Source organism: Peromyscus californicus, unplaced genomic scaffold, assembly GCF_007827085.1.
Source record: "Peromyscus californicus insignis strain IS unplaced genomic scaffold, ASM782708v3 Scaffold_10__1_contigs__length_136768540, whole genome shotgun sequence".
Lineage (NCBI taxonomy): Eukaryota > Metazoa > Chordata > Mammalia > Rodentia > Cricetidae > Peromyscus > Peromyscus californicus.
Genome location: NW_026294391.1, coordinates 59420363 through 59436486, shown reverse-complemented (window position 1 = coordinate 59436486; position 16124 = coordinate 59420363).

Genomic DNA, 16124 nt, shown 5'->3' with positions numbered 1-16124 from the left:
TGCGCGTGTGCACACCCCCCCCCCCCCCACACACACACGCACACGCGCGAGGGAAGGGAAGGGAGGAAGACACACATGAAGGAAAGAGTCCCTGCAGAGTAGAGAAGGGACTTGGGAACCAGAACCCATTTTTATTCTGGGGCTGAGGGTTTGAAGTGTTTTTGGTGGCCTGAGATGGGACCCCTTCTCCTAATTTGGGGTTAGCTTAAATAAAGGGGAACTAATAGACTACAGCCTCAGATAAACATGCATTTATGGTGATATAGATAGAGTAGGTCCCCCTCCCCTAATTTTGAATTGGTCAACTTAGACAAAGAAAGGGGAGCTGGTAGGCCCAGAGCTTGAGGGAACCATATTAAGAACTACCCTTGAACACATGTGACCAGTCTGGTCTGGTCAGCCAAAAGGGAGCCCCTCTGGCAGGAGAAACATCCTACCAGGTCTTTGCCTAAGCCCAGAAGAGTGTGGAAGAAGTTGAAAATTTGCTATCTTTTATTATAGATCTGTGGCCTCTTTCCCTGTCTGGCTGCTTGTCAGGGAGATATCCTAGTCCCTCAGCACTGATCACGCCTTTTGGAGCCAGAAGAATATACAGTCAGTCCCAAATGCTACTCAAGCCGAGTCTCAAATTCTACATTTTGAGCTACAGGATTTGGATTTATACTGTACATTTGGCTTAGATTAAGTATGACTGTTTTTATACCCTGGCTCTTCTCTTTCTGAATAAGAAAGTACATAACTTGTTTGAGAGATGCTGAACTTTTTTTTTTTTTTTTTTTTTTTTTTTTGGGTTTTTCGAGACAGGGTTTCTCTGTGTAGCTTTGCGCCTTTCCTGGATCTCGCGCTGTAGACCAGGCTGGCCTCGAACTCACAGAGATCCACCTGCCTCTGCCTCCCGAGTGCTGGGATTAAAGGCGTGCGCCACCACCGCCCGGCTTAGATGCTGAACTTTTAAAAGTGTTGCAATTTGTATTTTATTTTATGTTTTTTGGGTTCTCCAACACAGGGTTTCTCTGTGTTGCCCTGGCTGTCCTGGAACTCACTCTGTAGACCAGGCTGTCCTCAAACTCAGAGATCCACCTGCCTCTGCCTCCCGAGTGCTGGGGTTAAAGGTGTGCTCCACCACAGGGGTTAAAGGTGTGCTCCACCATGCCTGGCAAGTGTTGGAATTTTTAAAGACTATGGGCATTTTTAAAAGTTGGACTATGTTTTATATTATGTTATTAACATGAGGTCGTGGAGCGGGGCAACAGCAACAACAACAAAAGCCCATGAAATCTTGGGAACAAAAGAATGGAAGGTTAAAAGGGATGTGTTTGAACTAGATATGGTGAGGCAGAGGCAGGGGAATATCTGTGAGTTTGAGACCAGCATGGTGTGCATAGCAAGATCCAGGTCAGCCAAGCCTACACAGAGAGAACCTGTCTCAAAAAAAGAGTTGTGTTTGCATGTCAAGTTGACAAGGAATACAGTGTCCTAGTCATCTTTAACTGTCAACTTGACACAGCCTAGGGTCAACTAAGAAGGGATTCTCAATTGAGGACCTAAACAGATAGGAATGGACTCATCTATTTTTAGATGATAGAGCTATTTTTTTTTAAAGTATATTGGTGGTTACTGTTTCACCTCCCTCATCCCTCTCACATACAAGAGGGTCCTCTAGCTACTTCTGCCTACACTTTTTATACAGATGACAGCTCCTTCCTGTCAGATGGTCACCATGTTCCAAGATCTGCAGTGGTCTCAGATAATGCCATCATCGAGGGGACCGCCTTACCACTCTCCACACCAACCAACAGGTAGAATTAATAGCCCTCACCAGAGCCTTCCAAATACATCAGTAATGGTGTATACAGATTCTAAATATGCTTTCCATATCTTGCTAACACATTCAGCCATCTGGAAGGAGTGAGGATTTAAGGACACCAAATACAACTCAATTACTAACTCTTCACATATCCATAACCTCCCCTAGGCCTCTCCTTTACCCTCTCAAATTGGCTCGACTCACCACAAGGCACATCAGACTGATCCCGCAATTGTCAGCAAAGGCGATAATTGCGCCAGCATGGTAGCCCATCAAACTGCCCTTTCATCCCTTACCACTCACCACACTCCCTCCCGGCTACCCTACTACATAACTCAGATAACAACATATCTAAGCCGCCTTCAGCACAGGGCAGTATCCGCTAATTACATCAAATATTTAATACTAAATACCTCCTATTATCTCTCCAAACACACCTGACTCTCACCCCAGCAGATAAGATGTTTTACAGAATCTAACCCAACAACAACAACAATAACAACACCACCAAACTAGTCAGTACTGGTTCTAAAAAGAGTTCTCAATAGAATAAATAAAAATGGCTGAGTAATAACTCTAAAAAGTGTTTATCATCCTTAGAAGTTAGGGAAATGCTAAGACAACTCTGAGATTTCATCTTACCCCAGTCATAATAGCTAAGATCAACAGAACACCTGACAGCAAATTCTGGTTTGAGGAAGAAAGGAACTCTTATTCACCATTAGTAGGATTGCCAAATTGTACAGTCACTCCATAATTCAGTATGAAAATGAAAAGCCTTAAAAAAGTAAACTAAACTTACCAAATGACCCAGGTATATTACTCCTTGGAATACATCCAAGGGCTCAACATACTGGTCTACTCCACAGATACTTGCTCAGCCATGTTCATTGCTACTCTACTCAAAATAGCTAGGAAATAGAAACAACCTAATGTCCTTCAACTGATGAAAATGTGGTATATATACACAGTGGGATATTATTTATCTGTGAAGAAAAATTAATCACTAAATTTTCAGTTAAATGTATGGAACTAGAAAAGATTATATTGAGTGAGATACTCAAGATACAAAGACAAATGCTGTATGTTCTCTCTCTGTGGTTCCTTGCTCCAATCTTCAGATCTGAGTTATAACATGGAGTAACTACAGAAACCAGCAAAGTATAAAGGGACCATGGGAATTTTAGAAGAGAATGGCAGAATACAGGTGATATGAAGTGGGAAATGGAAACCTGGGTGAAGTATCCAACCGTGGAGGGTGGAGGGTGGCCAACATAGAAGAAAAAGGAGAGAAAAGGGACAAATCATACCAAGGTTTTTTGATAAAGACTCAAGGAATCATATTATTTTATATTCACCTAAAATTATATCCAATACATGTAAGTGTATGTAAATACACATATACAAATAAAGGTATGCTACTTGGACGGAAAATGTTCCCTACAAGAACCAGAGATGAACCAAAACCCCAGTACCAGGCATGAAAAACCTCCCTCCTAGTGGTTGGCCTGGGTAGTCCAAGTTATTCCCAAAACAATACACAGCAAATGGAGACCATCATAGAAACCCACAACTTGACACAATGCACAGATCAATGGGTCTTAAGGATCCCACCTCCACCCTACATCAAAGATCCTGAATCTATGGTTCAGGGAGCATCATGGAAGAAGAGGCAAAAAGATTATATATACAGAGTATCAATTTGAAAGTGAGGAGAGTACATGGGAGGAATTGAAGGGTGGGGACATGGAAGGGGCTGAAGGGAGGGAAGGAAAGGTAAGGGGGAAGTGATGACATTGTATTTAAACAATGTAGGCTAGTGCAGTTACCCTTGGTAGCCTATAAGAAGTTGAAGACAGGCTCCTATTGATGAAGACCACACACACTTAGGACACAGGTCTCAGATTGCTTGAGCAGGATGTCACCTGAAAGCCTCCTTCCTGTGGTCTAGCTTCTATAGTACGAGAAAGTATTATGCAAGCTGCCATGGGAGGGAAGCATAAAGCAATTAGTGGTCCTACCCAGATACACCTATGAAGCACACCAATGACCAGCATGGCAAGATATTCCTAAAGGTGTAATAGTAGCATCCATGTGTTGATGGTAACTAACAGCTGTCTAATTATGTGTAAGGTTCCATTCAACAGGAGAGAAATCATGCCTGATGCTAGAACCTAGCCAACTACCTAGGGTTAGTGAGGTCATGGATCTTAGAAGAGAAATTATTACGTCCACTTTGCTAGACCAGCATAATTTAGTTAGTTAATAATAATGTTAAATTATTAACTAACTAAATTCTAAGTCTTATTCTTATACCCACAGATAAATGTAGTTATCATACCTCATCAAAAAAAGTTTCTCTTTACAGCAATTGGAGAGCATCATAGAAAGCCACAACTTGACACAATGCAGAGATCAATGGATTTGGGGAGCCCCAGGCCCAGTCGATATATTTACACCATAGAACCTGCATCTATAGTTCACGGAATATCTTGGAAGAAGAGGCAGAATTCTTGCATATATGTGTGAAAAAGAGGCTATCAATTTGAGAGTGAGGGAAGTATATGGCAGGGGTTGGAGGGCAGGGACATAGGAGGGGTGAAGGGAGGAAAGGGGGAAGTGATGTCATTATATTTAAATTTGAAAAATGTATTAAAATGAAATGACTTAAAGGAGAGTGCAAAATTCCCAATACATGAAAATGATTAGTGTTTGAAGAGGCTTACCAATTTTATTTGAAATATTACAGTTTATATACACATATTACAATGCTGTAACGTACCCTATATGATATACAAATATTGTGTTTCAATATGAAAAGGAAAATATATGAAAAAGAGAACTACATAGACAAAAAAGAGTTTGTAAAGATGAAAATTAGAAGAATTATATCAGCTATGAACAACAATCCTTGGCTGCAGTGATTACCAAGGAGAGTGACATTAGTCTGAGAGTGAATATATAGTTACTGTGCAGGGATCCTCCTCACAGGAGGTACTTTTTGTAAAAGGTTGCAGTGGTCTCTGTGCAGAATTACAGTGCGATATCTATTATCAGGCAGTCGTGTGTAAGAACCTTATTTTACAATCATTCAGCTTTATTTACTTTTTGGCACAGTTGACAAAAGGCACTTGATTTTTATTCTGATTATTTTGACATTTCTTCTACATGCCTCCCTTTTACTGTTCAAAAATCATTGCTGAATAACCATCCAGTAGCTACGTTTTCATTGTCTTTTGTTGCTGGGATGGGCAATCCCAGGAGCTGGAGGGTAAGTGTTTGGTGACTGGAAGTAGACTGCATAACCCCTTCAGCTACATTTGAACAACAAAAAACATTAGGAGTGGTTCTCAGGCTAAGGTAACCTAAGTACATCATTAACTGTACCTATTTTATAGATGATGGATGTGCTGGCTGGTTTTATGTCAACTTGACTCAAGTTAGAGTCATCAGAGAGGAAGGAGCCTCAATTGAGAGAATCTCCTTGAGATCCAGCTGTAAGGCATTTTCTCAGTTAGTGATCATTAAGGAGGGCTCAGCCCATGGTGGGTGGTGCCACCCCTGAGCTGGTGGTCCTGGGTTCTATAAGAAAGCAGGCTGAGCAAGCCAGGGGAGCAAGCCAGTGAGCAGCTCCCTTCCCTCCATGGCTTCTGCATCAGCTCCTGCCTCCAGGTTCCCTGCCCTGATTGAGTTCCTGTCCTGACTTCCTTGGATGATGAACTGTGATGTGGAGTGTAAGCCGAATAAACCCTTTCCTCCCCAACTTGCTTTTGGTCATGGTGTTTCATCACAGGAATCATAACCCTGACTACAACAATTGATACCATCTCAAGGTACTGGACTAGGGATGTTTTATTATGAAGTTATTTTTGCAGTACTTGATAGTTAACAATTAGAAAGTTTAAAAAAGGAAAATACAAAACCAAACCAAATACAATAAAAACAAATGAAGTTTGGATAATAATTTAGAACCAAGAACAGTAATTTTCTATAGTCATTTTTTTTACAATTTAAACTATTTTTTAAGATTTAGTTGTATCAGAAAATTGATTACCTTTTAGTATCTTTTTTTTTATAAATTTCATTGCAAATGCTTTAGAGAAGTAACAAAATCATAGATGAAAAAATCCTTAGAATAGTTACTGTGGAAATGTCGATGGGAGCTCAGCAACTGAAAAAGTTATTTTCAGTGCTTACACCATTATAAGATAATACCCAGGATTCATAGCATTACACAAGGATTATCAAATTTTATAAATTTTATTAAGTACAGAGAAATATTTCAAGAAACCACTTTAAACATAGAGAATTAGATTCTGTTTTTATGTCATTGTGTTAATGTGCAATATTACATTTACTGACCTACATATACTGAACCATCCCTGCATTTTGGAAATTAAACCAACTTGGTCATTGATTTCTGCTGTAATTTTATTTTTAAAAAGTCTCATCTTGGGCCTGGAGAGATGGCTCAGAGGTTAAGAGCACCAACTGCTCTTCCAGAGGTCCTGAGTTCAATTCCCAGCACCCACATGGTGGCTCACAACCATCTGTAATGAGATCTGGCGCCCACTTGTGTGTACATAATAAATAAATAAATCTTTAAAAAAAAAAAAAAAAGTCTCATCTTGTAGCTCTGCCTAGCATTTAACTTGCCACCTAGACCTGAGTGGACTCCAATGTGGTGGTATTGTGTTCCCCAAAATATTGTGCACCCTAATAAACTTATCTGGGGTCAGAGACAGAACAGCCACTAGATACAAAGGCTAGAAAATGGTGGCACTCACACCTTTAATCCTAGCACTCCAGAGGTAGAAATCCCTCTGGATCTCTGTGAGTTCAAGGCCACATTGGAAATGGCCAGGCATGGTGACACACGCCTTTAATCCCAGAAAGCGAGCCTTTAATCCCAGGGAGTGGTGGTAGAAAGCAGAAAGGTATATAAGGCGTGAGACCCAGAAACTAGAAGCATTTGGCTGGTTAAGCTTTCAGGATTTCGAGCAGCAGTTCAGCTGAGAGCCATTCGGATATGAGGACACAGAGGCTTCCAGTCTGAGGAAACAAGACCAGCTGAGAAGTTGGCCAGGTGAGGTTAGCTCTGGCTTGTTCTGTCTCTCTGACCATCCAGCATTTCACCCCAACAACTGATCCCGGGTTTGAGTTCATTAATAAGACTCTCTAAGATTCATGCTACACTCCAACTTACAGATATTGTGTGCCTCTGCCTCCCAAGGTATTATTTCTTGCTGTCTACTAGATTTGGGTATGTTTTGTTTATACAACTTTTTGAGTTACATCATTAAGTTATTTACTTTCATTCTGATTTCTTAATGTATTCATTTAGATGTAAAGATTTCCATTGGAAGGCTGCTTTTCATGTGAACAAGAGGTCTTATTGTGTTTTGTTTTCATTTTGTTCTATGACTCATTTTTATTCCTTCTTTGAGTTGCTTAATTTTAATGAGTTGATGTACTTACTAGAGATCTATTTGCTGTCAGTTTTAAGTTTTGTTGCATGATGGTCTGTTGGGGAATATTGTTTTAAGGTGTGTTATTTTGTTTATGTTGTATTTGTTTAACTCTGTGAAGCTGTGTTACTGTGCCTGTCTAAAACACCTGATGGTCTAATAAGGAACTGAATGGCCAATAGCAAGGCAGGAGAAAGGATAGGTGAGGCTGGCAGGCAGAGAGAATAGATAGAAGGAGAAATCTGGGGGAAAGGGAAGAAAAGAGATGGAGGAGTGAAAAAAATAGCCAGAGAAGGAGGAGGACTCCAGGGCCCAGCCACCCAGCTACACAGCAAGCCACGGAGTAAGAGTAAGATTTACAGAAGTGAGAGAATGGGAAAAGCCCAGAGGCAAAAGGTAGATGGGATAATAAGTTAAGAAAATCTGGCTAGAAACTAATCCAAGCTCAGGCCAAGCATTGATAATTGAGAATAAGCCTCCATGTGTGATTTATTTGGGAACTGGGTGGTGGGCACCCCAAAAGAGTAAAAGAACCAAAAAACAAATAGCAACACTTTGGTGTTCTAATATGGGCTCTTATTTCCACGCAGGGTTTAAGAAAGCTGAGTTTAAAAAAAATACTGCTCCTTTAAGAGTTTCTGCTGGACAGTTTCTGCTAGTCAGTGATTTCTTGAGCAGTCAGTAAATTAAGTAGGAACAAAAAACTAAGTAAAAATGCCCGCCACAATGCAAGCATCGGCATTCTAGAGTTCTATGAAGGTTGAATGCAGTTCTCAGTCACAAAGCTCTGACCAGGATGCAAACTTTAGGCTTGGCTCTCAGAACTGGAGAAGTGGGTGGAGCCAGCCGAGAGCCTTGGGAGGATCCAGGTGCAGGTTAGCAGTTTAAAGTTTGCTCACACAGTCAAAAAAGGCTAAAAGATACGCAGTAAAAGTGGTCCAGATGGAAAAACAAAAACAAAAACCTCTAAACAGGTTCCAGTGTGTTTTGTTTTACAATGTGTGTAGGCTTAAGAAAGGGAAATGGTATGGACAGTCATAGAAAGAAATGAATAGTTTAAAAATAAAGTCTTTAAAGAGAGAAGTAAAGTAATATAAAAAAGAACAAGCCACTTAAGATGGGAAATACATAGAGAGGCTGAATCCTGTATGTTGTGTTGATTTTGATATGTTTGATTGTTGAAAAGCAAAGGACAGCTGCAAAGAGACCTGGAATTGAAAGAGGGACTGTTGAAATAAATCAGCCTATATACTTTAGGAAAGCCTTAACTTTTAAAAAGTCAAAAAATACATTTGTCAAATGGAAATAAAAAATGCTTTGATGTTTTGTTCCCACAGGAGATGAGAGGTTGTGGATTCCTTCAGGAGAGAGAGATAGGCAGGGCTGGCAGACAGAGAATATATAGAAGGAGAAATCTGGGAGGAGAGGAGAGAAAATGAGATGGAGGAGTGAAGAAAGAAGGAGCCAGAGAAGGAGGAGGACTCCAGGGGCCAGCCACCCAGCTACACAGCCAGCCCAGAGTAAAAGTAAGATTTACAGAAGTAGGAGAACGAGAAAAGCCCAGAAGGCCAAAGATAGACAAGTTAATTTTAAAAAATTAGCTAGCAACAAACCAAGCTAAGGCTGGACATTCATAATCAAGACTAAGAGTCCATGTGTGGTTATTTGGGACTTGGGTGGCAGACCGCCCCCCCAAAAAAAGGAGCCAAAACAACAACAGTCAACACTAAAATAGAGTGAATGATCAACTCATGGATACAAGACAGAGGAGGAGAAGGGAGAGAGGGAGGGAGAGGAGGGGGAGAGGGAGAGGAGGGGGAGAGGGAGAGGAGGGGGAGGAGGGAGAGGAGGGGAAGGAGGGAGAGGAGGGGAAGGAGGGAGAGGAGGGGAAGGAGGGAGAGGAGGGGAAGGAGGGAGAGGAGGGGAAGGAGGGAGAGGAGGGGAAGGAGGGAGAGGAGGGGAAGGAGGGAGAGGAGGGGAAGGAGGGAGAGGAGGGGAAGGAGGGAGAGGAGGGGAAGGAGGGAGGGAGGAGAAGGAGGGAGGGAGGAGAAGGAGGGAGAGATTTAGAGGCTGGTCACCATAAAAGGTGGCATCAAGGTAGGAGGATGCCCTGGATAGCAAGTTGCCTCAATGGACAGGATCAAGTTTAGTTTGTATCTCATGCTTGGATAGAATGTTCAGTTGGATGGTGTTCACATGGATACTGGACAGGGTGGAGGTTATCCCAACCACTGAGCTTGATGATGTGTTCAATGATGTATTTGCCTTCTTTGTAGTTTTGGCTGCTTGCAAAAGTGTGTTCATGACTTCCTAACATGGAAGGGGGAGATTTCATGGGGGCCCCATATTTAGACAAAAGACGACAGGCAAGTAAGAAATTCTAAGAGCAGGAAAAGTAGTTTTCCCCAGGAAGAGCACCCTCCAATTGGTTATATAGTACCGAGTGGTTAGCCCTGAAATCTTATGCATACAAATAACATTATATGGACTAAGCAAGGTGTATTTATATATTTAGGAAGATCTTCTTTTTCTATTTCTTCTTATTATTATTTTGTGTTTTTTTTGAGATAGGGTTTCTCGGTATAGCCCTGGTTGTCCTGGAACTCATTCTGTAGACCAGGCTGGCCTCGAACTCACAGAGGTCCTCCTGCCGCTGCCTCCTGAGTGCTGGGATTAAAGGCATGTGCCACCACTGCCCAGCTGACAATTTTGTTATATTAAAAAATACTATATGCTTATCTAATTTCTTCTGTAATGTAACTGTTTCTTACCCATATTCCCATAATTAATCTCAGTAAAACTTACTGGTTTACCTAGTTGGATTTAGGTGCTGTCCAGACTTTGATCTGTGGTTGGTTTCCTATCTGGAGTGGTAGAGGTTTGTTCACATCTCTCCAGGAATAGTGTTACAACACAATCCAGTTTTTAAAATATATTAATCTTGACTGTTTAAAATGCCTGTTTTTACCAGGTGTGATGGCACATACCTTCAATCCCCATAATCAGGAGGCAGAGACAGGTGGATTTCTATGAGTTGAAGGTCAGCTTTGTCTGCATTGGGAGTTTCAGGCAGCCAGGACTACAGAGTGAGGCCCTGTCTCATAAAATAAAATAAGATAAATAAAAATAAATTTAATTAAATAAAAAATAAAGTAGATGGCTATTTCCCTCACCTGTTGCCTTCCTTTTGTTAGGCCAGGCAGTGTTCTTATTATTTTGATTTTGGGCATGTTACTCTCATATGCCTCATGTTATGTCAAGTACAGAGGATTAAAACAAACCAGACTGAGATCTTTTTTTTTTTTTTTTTTTTCCTTTGGTTTTTCGAGACAGGGTTTCTCTGTGTAGCTTTGCGCCTTTCCTGGGACTCACTTGGTAGCCCAGGTTGACCTCGAACTCACAGAGATCCGCCTGGCTCTGCCTCCCGAGTGCTGGGATTAAAGGCGTGCGCCACCACCGCCCGGCCAGACTGAGATCTTAATGGCTAGCAGCGTTCGATAATATGGCCCAGGAGTGTCTTCTTTAATGGCTTTCCCAACTATTCCCCTCTCCAAAGACTGCTTTCCTAACTGCATCTCGGCCTCATCTATGTTATAACATCAGCAGAATGTCAATATTTGCCCTCCCACATTCACAAAATGTGATGAAGACCAACAGGAAGAACTGTGAACGGAAGTTACCTGAAAGAAACTGCACCGTCCATTGAACATTCAAGACTGATTAACTGATTAGAACTTCAAAGATTTCGGAGAAGTTGGAATGTTGCTGGTCCAGAGCCTAATTCAGTTTATCTTGGGCTATATTTAGCCCCTTAAAAAGTTTTTCAAAATCAGATTTATTCATTTTATTTTATGAGAGTGTTTGGTTTTCACGTATGTCTGTGCACCATGTGATTGCCTGGTGCTTGAGGAGGTCAGAAGAAAACATCAGATCCCCTGGAACTGGAGTTAGTTAGCTGCAAGTAATGTGGGTGCTGGGAATTGAACCTGGCTCCTCTGAAAGCCATGCTCTTAACTGCTGAGCCAAGTTGCCAGCCTGATATATATTTCGCTTCCATAATAGCTATTCCTTGCCCACCTCTGCTTCTGACCCAATATCCTTGTGACTAATAATCAAACCATTTAGGATGTATTAACATAACACAGTCCTAATTTCCATGACCCAAAAGGCTAAGATTGACATCAGATAACCCTGAAGGCCTCTAGCTGAGATTTCTCCACTTGGTTGTAACCGGTTACCTCTCCCAGGGTGTTTAAAAGGTGCCTTGATTTGTTACTTTGTTTGTTCCTGGCCTATGGTCACTTATAACTTGGCTCCCGAATAAACTGTCTCTTACCCTTTTTGAGGTGAGAATGGTATTTTTGTGTTCATAATTACAACAGCACAAAATAGATTAAGACACAAACAGGCTAAGGAATTCTGATACTACTACATTCCATACAGATGTTGTCAGGCTAGGTTTGAACCCTGCCCTTTTCTAGGCCTTATTTTTCTCACCTAGCACATTGGGGTGTTGGAAAAAAAATCAGAATTCTTCGAGGGAGTTCTAAAAACACAGATGTCTGATCACTACATCCCAGAGATTCTTGTTGTTTTTGGGTGGGCCTCAAATACCAAAGTTTATTACATTTCCCAATTAGATCTCACAAGTTGGGGATGAAAATCACAGAACTCTGTTATTCTATCAGTTGACCCTTTGGGGGAAAAGCAGTTTTGAAGATAAAAAAGCTGTGTTCAAGAAGATTCATGGCTGGGCGGTGGTGATGATGCACGCCTTTAATCCCAGCACTTGGGAGGCAGAGGCAGGTGAATCTCTGTGAGTTCGAGGCCAGCCTGGTCTACAGAGTGAGTTCCAGGACAGGATCCAAAAGCTACACAGAGAAACCCTGTCTCAAAAAAAAAAATTTAAAAAAAATCACAAAAGAAGCTTTGAGGACAGATTAGCAACTAGAAGACACCATGGAAGTGGCTGGGGTATAGCTTAGTTGGTAGAGTGCTTAGTCATGTAGGCCTAGTCATGTAGGCCCACTCTTACCTTTGGTAACAGAGGTGGGGGAGGGGTGGAGTGGGGGAGGGTAGGTGGTTGGGGATTGGATTGAAGCTTAGGTAAATCAACTTGCCCAGTTAGAGATGGTGTACAATTGTAATCCCAGCTAGAGGTAGAGGCAGGATCAGAAATTCAGCTATATGGTGAGTTCAAGGCTTGCCTGGGATATATGAGACCCCCATCTCAAAAAGAAGCAGGAGGAGGGAGGATGAATACAGGGAAGTATTTTTCCACTGGCTCTCCATTTTACTTTCTGTTATCCATTATGTGGCTCACAACTTTCCTTACCTTCACAAAAGCTCTCAATTTTCGATTGCAATTCGATTTTTTTTTCTTTTTTGAGACAGGTCTCACTACACAGCCTGTGCCTCCCTAGGGCTGAAATGAAAGTCCTGTGTCACAGTACCCTTCTTTTTAAAAGAAACATTTATTCTATTTTGTTTCTTTGTAGTTCTGCAATCTTGTTGTAGAATAGTAGATCTCAAAGGCTTGAAAATCAAGAGCAGATCAGGCTAGAGATGAGCAACAGTCACCTCACCTAAATTACAGAATGTCATCATTTCTTTTAAAGATTTATTTATGTATGTACATGAGTGCTTTGTTTTAATGTACACCGGAAGAAGGAATCTGATCCCATTACAGATGGCTGTGAGCAACCATGTGGGTGCTGGGAATTGAACTCAGGACCTCTGGAAGAGCAGCCAAGTGTTCTTAACCCCTAAGCCATCTCTCCAGCCCCAGAATGCCATTATTTGCATGCTGTCACTTCTCATCTCAGCCCTTTTGGTGATCCTTTGCAACCCTTTCAAGTTCCAGGTTCTGTATAAGAAAGGGCTAAAGACCCAAGATCTTTGTCTACTTATTGGCATATCAGTTTTGAATACACACATGCTACAGCTTCCCCAGTTTCTTCTTCTCCCCATGGAGGTCTGTTGCTTCTATCTCTTTCCCAGGCTGGAAGATAATGACCAATCAAACACTGACATGAACTTTACCTTATTGAATCTGAATTGAAATCATGTCAATGTTAGAGCCCAAAGAGTCAAACAAGACTGAGGTTTCCTGGCAAAGATGTTGGGCAAGTGGAGACCTGTAAGCAAGAGCAAGGCAGCTAACTGGCCAGTTCAAAGCCTCTTGATAGGTATTTAAATAATTAGTGGTGGTGGGGAGAAGGACCCAGACCCCTACCCAGCCCCAACCAAGGAGCTATTGACAGTTGACAGCCGCTGAAGGCAGAGGGAAAGTCGACTTGAACAGTGTGGCTCCTGTCAAAAATCAGGTCTTCATATGTGTGTGGAGTAATGTCAGGGTCTTCAATTTGATTCTATTGGTCTGTAGGTCAGTTTTTATGCCAGTACCAAGCTGTTTTTATTACTGGAGCTCTATAGTAGAGCTTGAAGTCAGGGATCGTGATGCCTCCAGAGGTTGTTTTATTGTACAGGATTCTTTTAGCTATCCTGGGTTTTTTGTGTTTCCATATGAAGTTGAGTATTATTCTTTCCAGGTCTGTACAATGGTACTGGCATAACTGGATGTCAACATGTAGAAGGCTGCAAATAGATCCATATCTGTCACCATGCACAAAACTTAAATCCAAGTGGATCAAAGACCTCAACATAAATCTAGTTACACTGAACCTGCTAGAAGAGAAAGTAGGAAGTAGTCTTGAACACATTGGCACAGGAGACCACTTCCTAAATATAACACCAGTAGCACAGACACTGAGAGCAACAATTAATAAATGGGACCTCTTGAAACTGAGAAGCTTTTGTAGGGCAAAGGACATGGTCAATAAGACAAAAAGCCTACAGAATGGGAAAAGATCTTCACCAACCCAACATCTGACAGAGGACTGATCTCCAAAGTAAATAAAGAACTCAAGAAACTAGACATCAAAATACCGAACAATCCAATTAAAAAATGGGCTACAGAACTAAGCAGAATTCTCAAAAGAATCTCAAATGGCTAAAAGACATTTAAGGAAATGCACAACATCCTTAGTCATCAGAGAAAGGCAAATCAAAATGACGCAGAGATACCACCTTACACCTGTCAGAATGGCTATGATCAAAAACACTAATGATAGTCTATGTTGGAGAGTATGCAGAGCAAGGGCAACACTCCTCCACTGTTGGTGGGAGTGCAAATTTGTACAACCACTTTGGAAACCAGTATGGCGGTTTCTAAAAAATTGAGAATCAATCTACCTCAAGACCCAGCCATACCACTCTTGGGCATATACTGAAGGAATGATCAATCATACTACAAAGATACATGCACAACTATGTTCATAGCAGCATTATTCAAAATAGCCAGAACCTGGAAACAACCTAGATGCCTGTCAACTGAAGAATGGATAAAGAAAATGTGGTACATATACACAATGGAATATTACTCAGCAGAGAAAAACAATGACAGCATAAAATTTGCAGGCAAATGGATAGAAATAGAAAATATCATCCTGAGTGAGGTAACCGGACTCAGAAGGACAAACATGGTATGCACTCACTCATAAGTGGATAGTAGATATAAAGAAAGGACAATCAGACTGCAACCCATAGATCTAGGGAGGCTACATAGCAGGAGGGACCCTAGGATGACTGTGGCTTATAATAAGTTTTGGTTTTGCCCAATCACTGGGCAAGCTTTAGTGAAACATTTCACTATTAAGATAAGAATTTGTACCATATCAAGCTGATGAAAGAATATGCTGGCTGTACTTCCAGGAGGGGAGGCTAAAATCTTTTTAGACTATGGATTAGCCTATAAGAAAAATGTCTGCCGTAAATCAAACAGTGAAGGGGAAGATGAATAGGAATCTCAATTGCACAACTGAAGTAAAACATAGCTCTCTGAACAGATAAAGATAGGTTTCTTCTGTATTCCAGAATCCAATCAATATTTATATGTATAATTCAGCTAATATTTGGCTTAAAAGGGCTTATTGGGAAATGTTATCATTTTTACGATTTTCTATAGAGAAAATAGTTTCCAGTTTCAAATAACTCTGGACTTTTGAAATATAACCTGTTTTTATGCTAAAAAAACATTTAAGTGGAAAATGCTGAAAAACCACTGAACTTGATGTTGTATTTATATATCTATATCTGTATAAAATAATGATTTTTAAATGTTTGTTTAAAAACGTGAAGTGCACATGGGAATTTAACAAGAAGTTGTAGATTTTCAACCCTGTAGACAAACTCCTTCATTACAAATAAATGTTTATGCTTCTGAAGAAAAAAAAGGAGTGTGGTTCCTGGGCCCGGCAGTATCGGCTCACACCTTTAATCCCAGCACTCAGGAGGCAGAGGCAGGTGAATCTCTGTGAGTTTGAGGCTAGCCTGATCTACAAAGTGAGTTCCAGGACAGCCAAGGCTACACAGAGAAACGCTGTCTCAAAAAACAAACAAACACAAAGAGTGTGCCTCCTTTTAGTTCTAGTGGATAGGCCCACACCCAGGAGTATTTGGACAGCCGATATTGGATTTGCAGTTGGGAAGGGATGAGGAGGTAGGCTTGGGAGGAGCTGGGAAAGGAGTACTAGAATCAAAGAACACTATATGAAATTCGCAAATAATTGATGAAAATATTTTATTTATTAAAAGAGATTAATGGAGCTGGGCGGTGGTGGCACATGCCTTTAATCCCAGCACTTGGGAGGCCGAGCCAGGCGGATCTCTGTGAGTTCAAGGCCAGCCTGGGCTACCAAGTGAGTTCCAGGAAAGGCGCAAAGCTACACAGAGAAACCCTGTCTCGAAAAACCAAAAAAAAAAAAAAAAAAAAAAAAAAAAAAAAGATT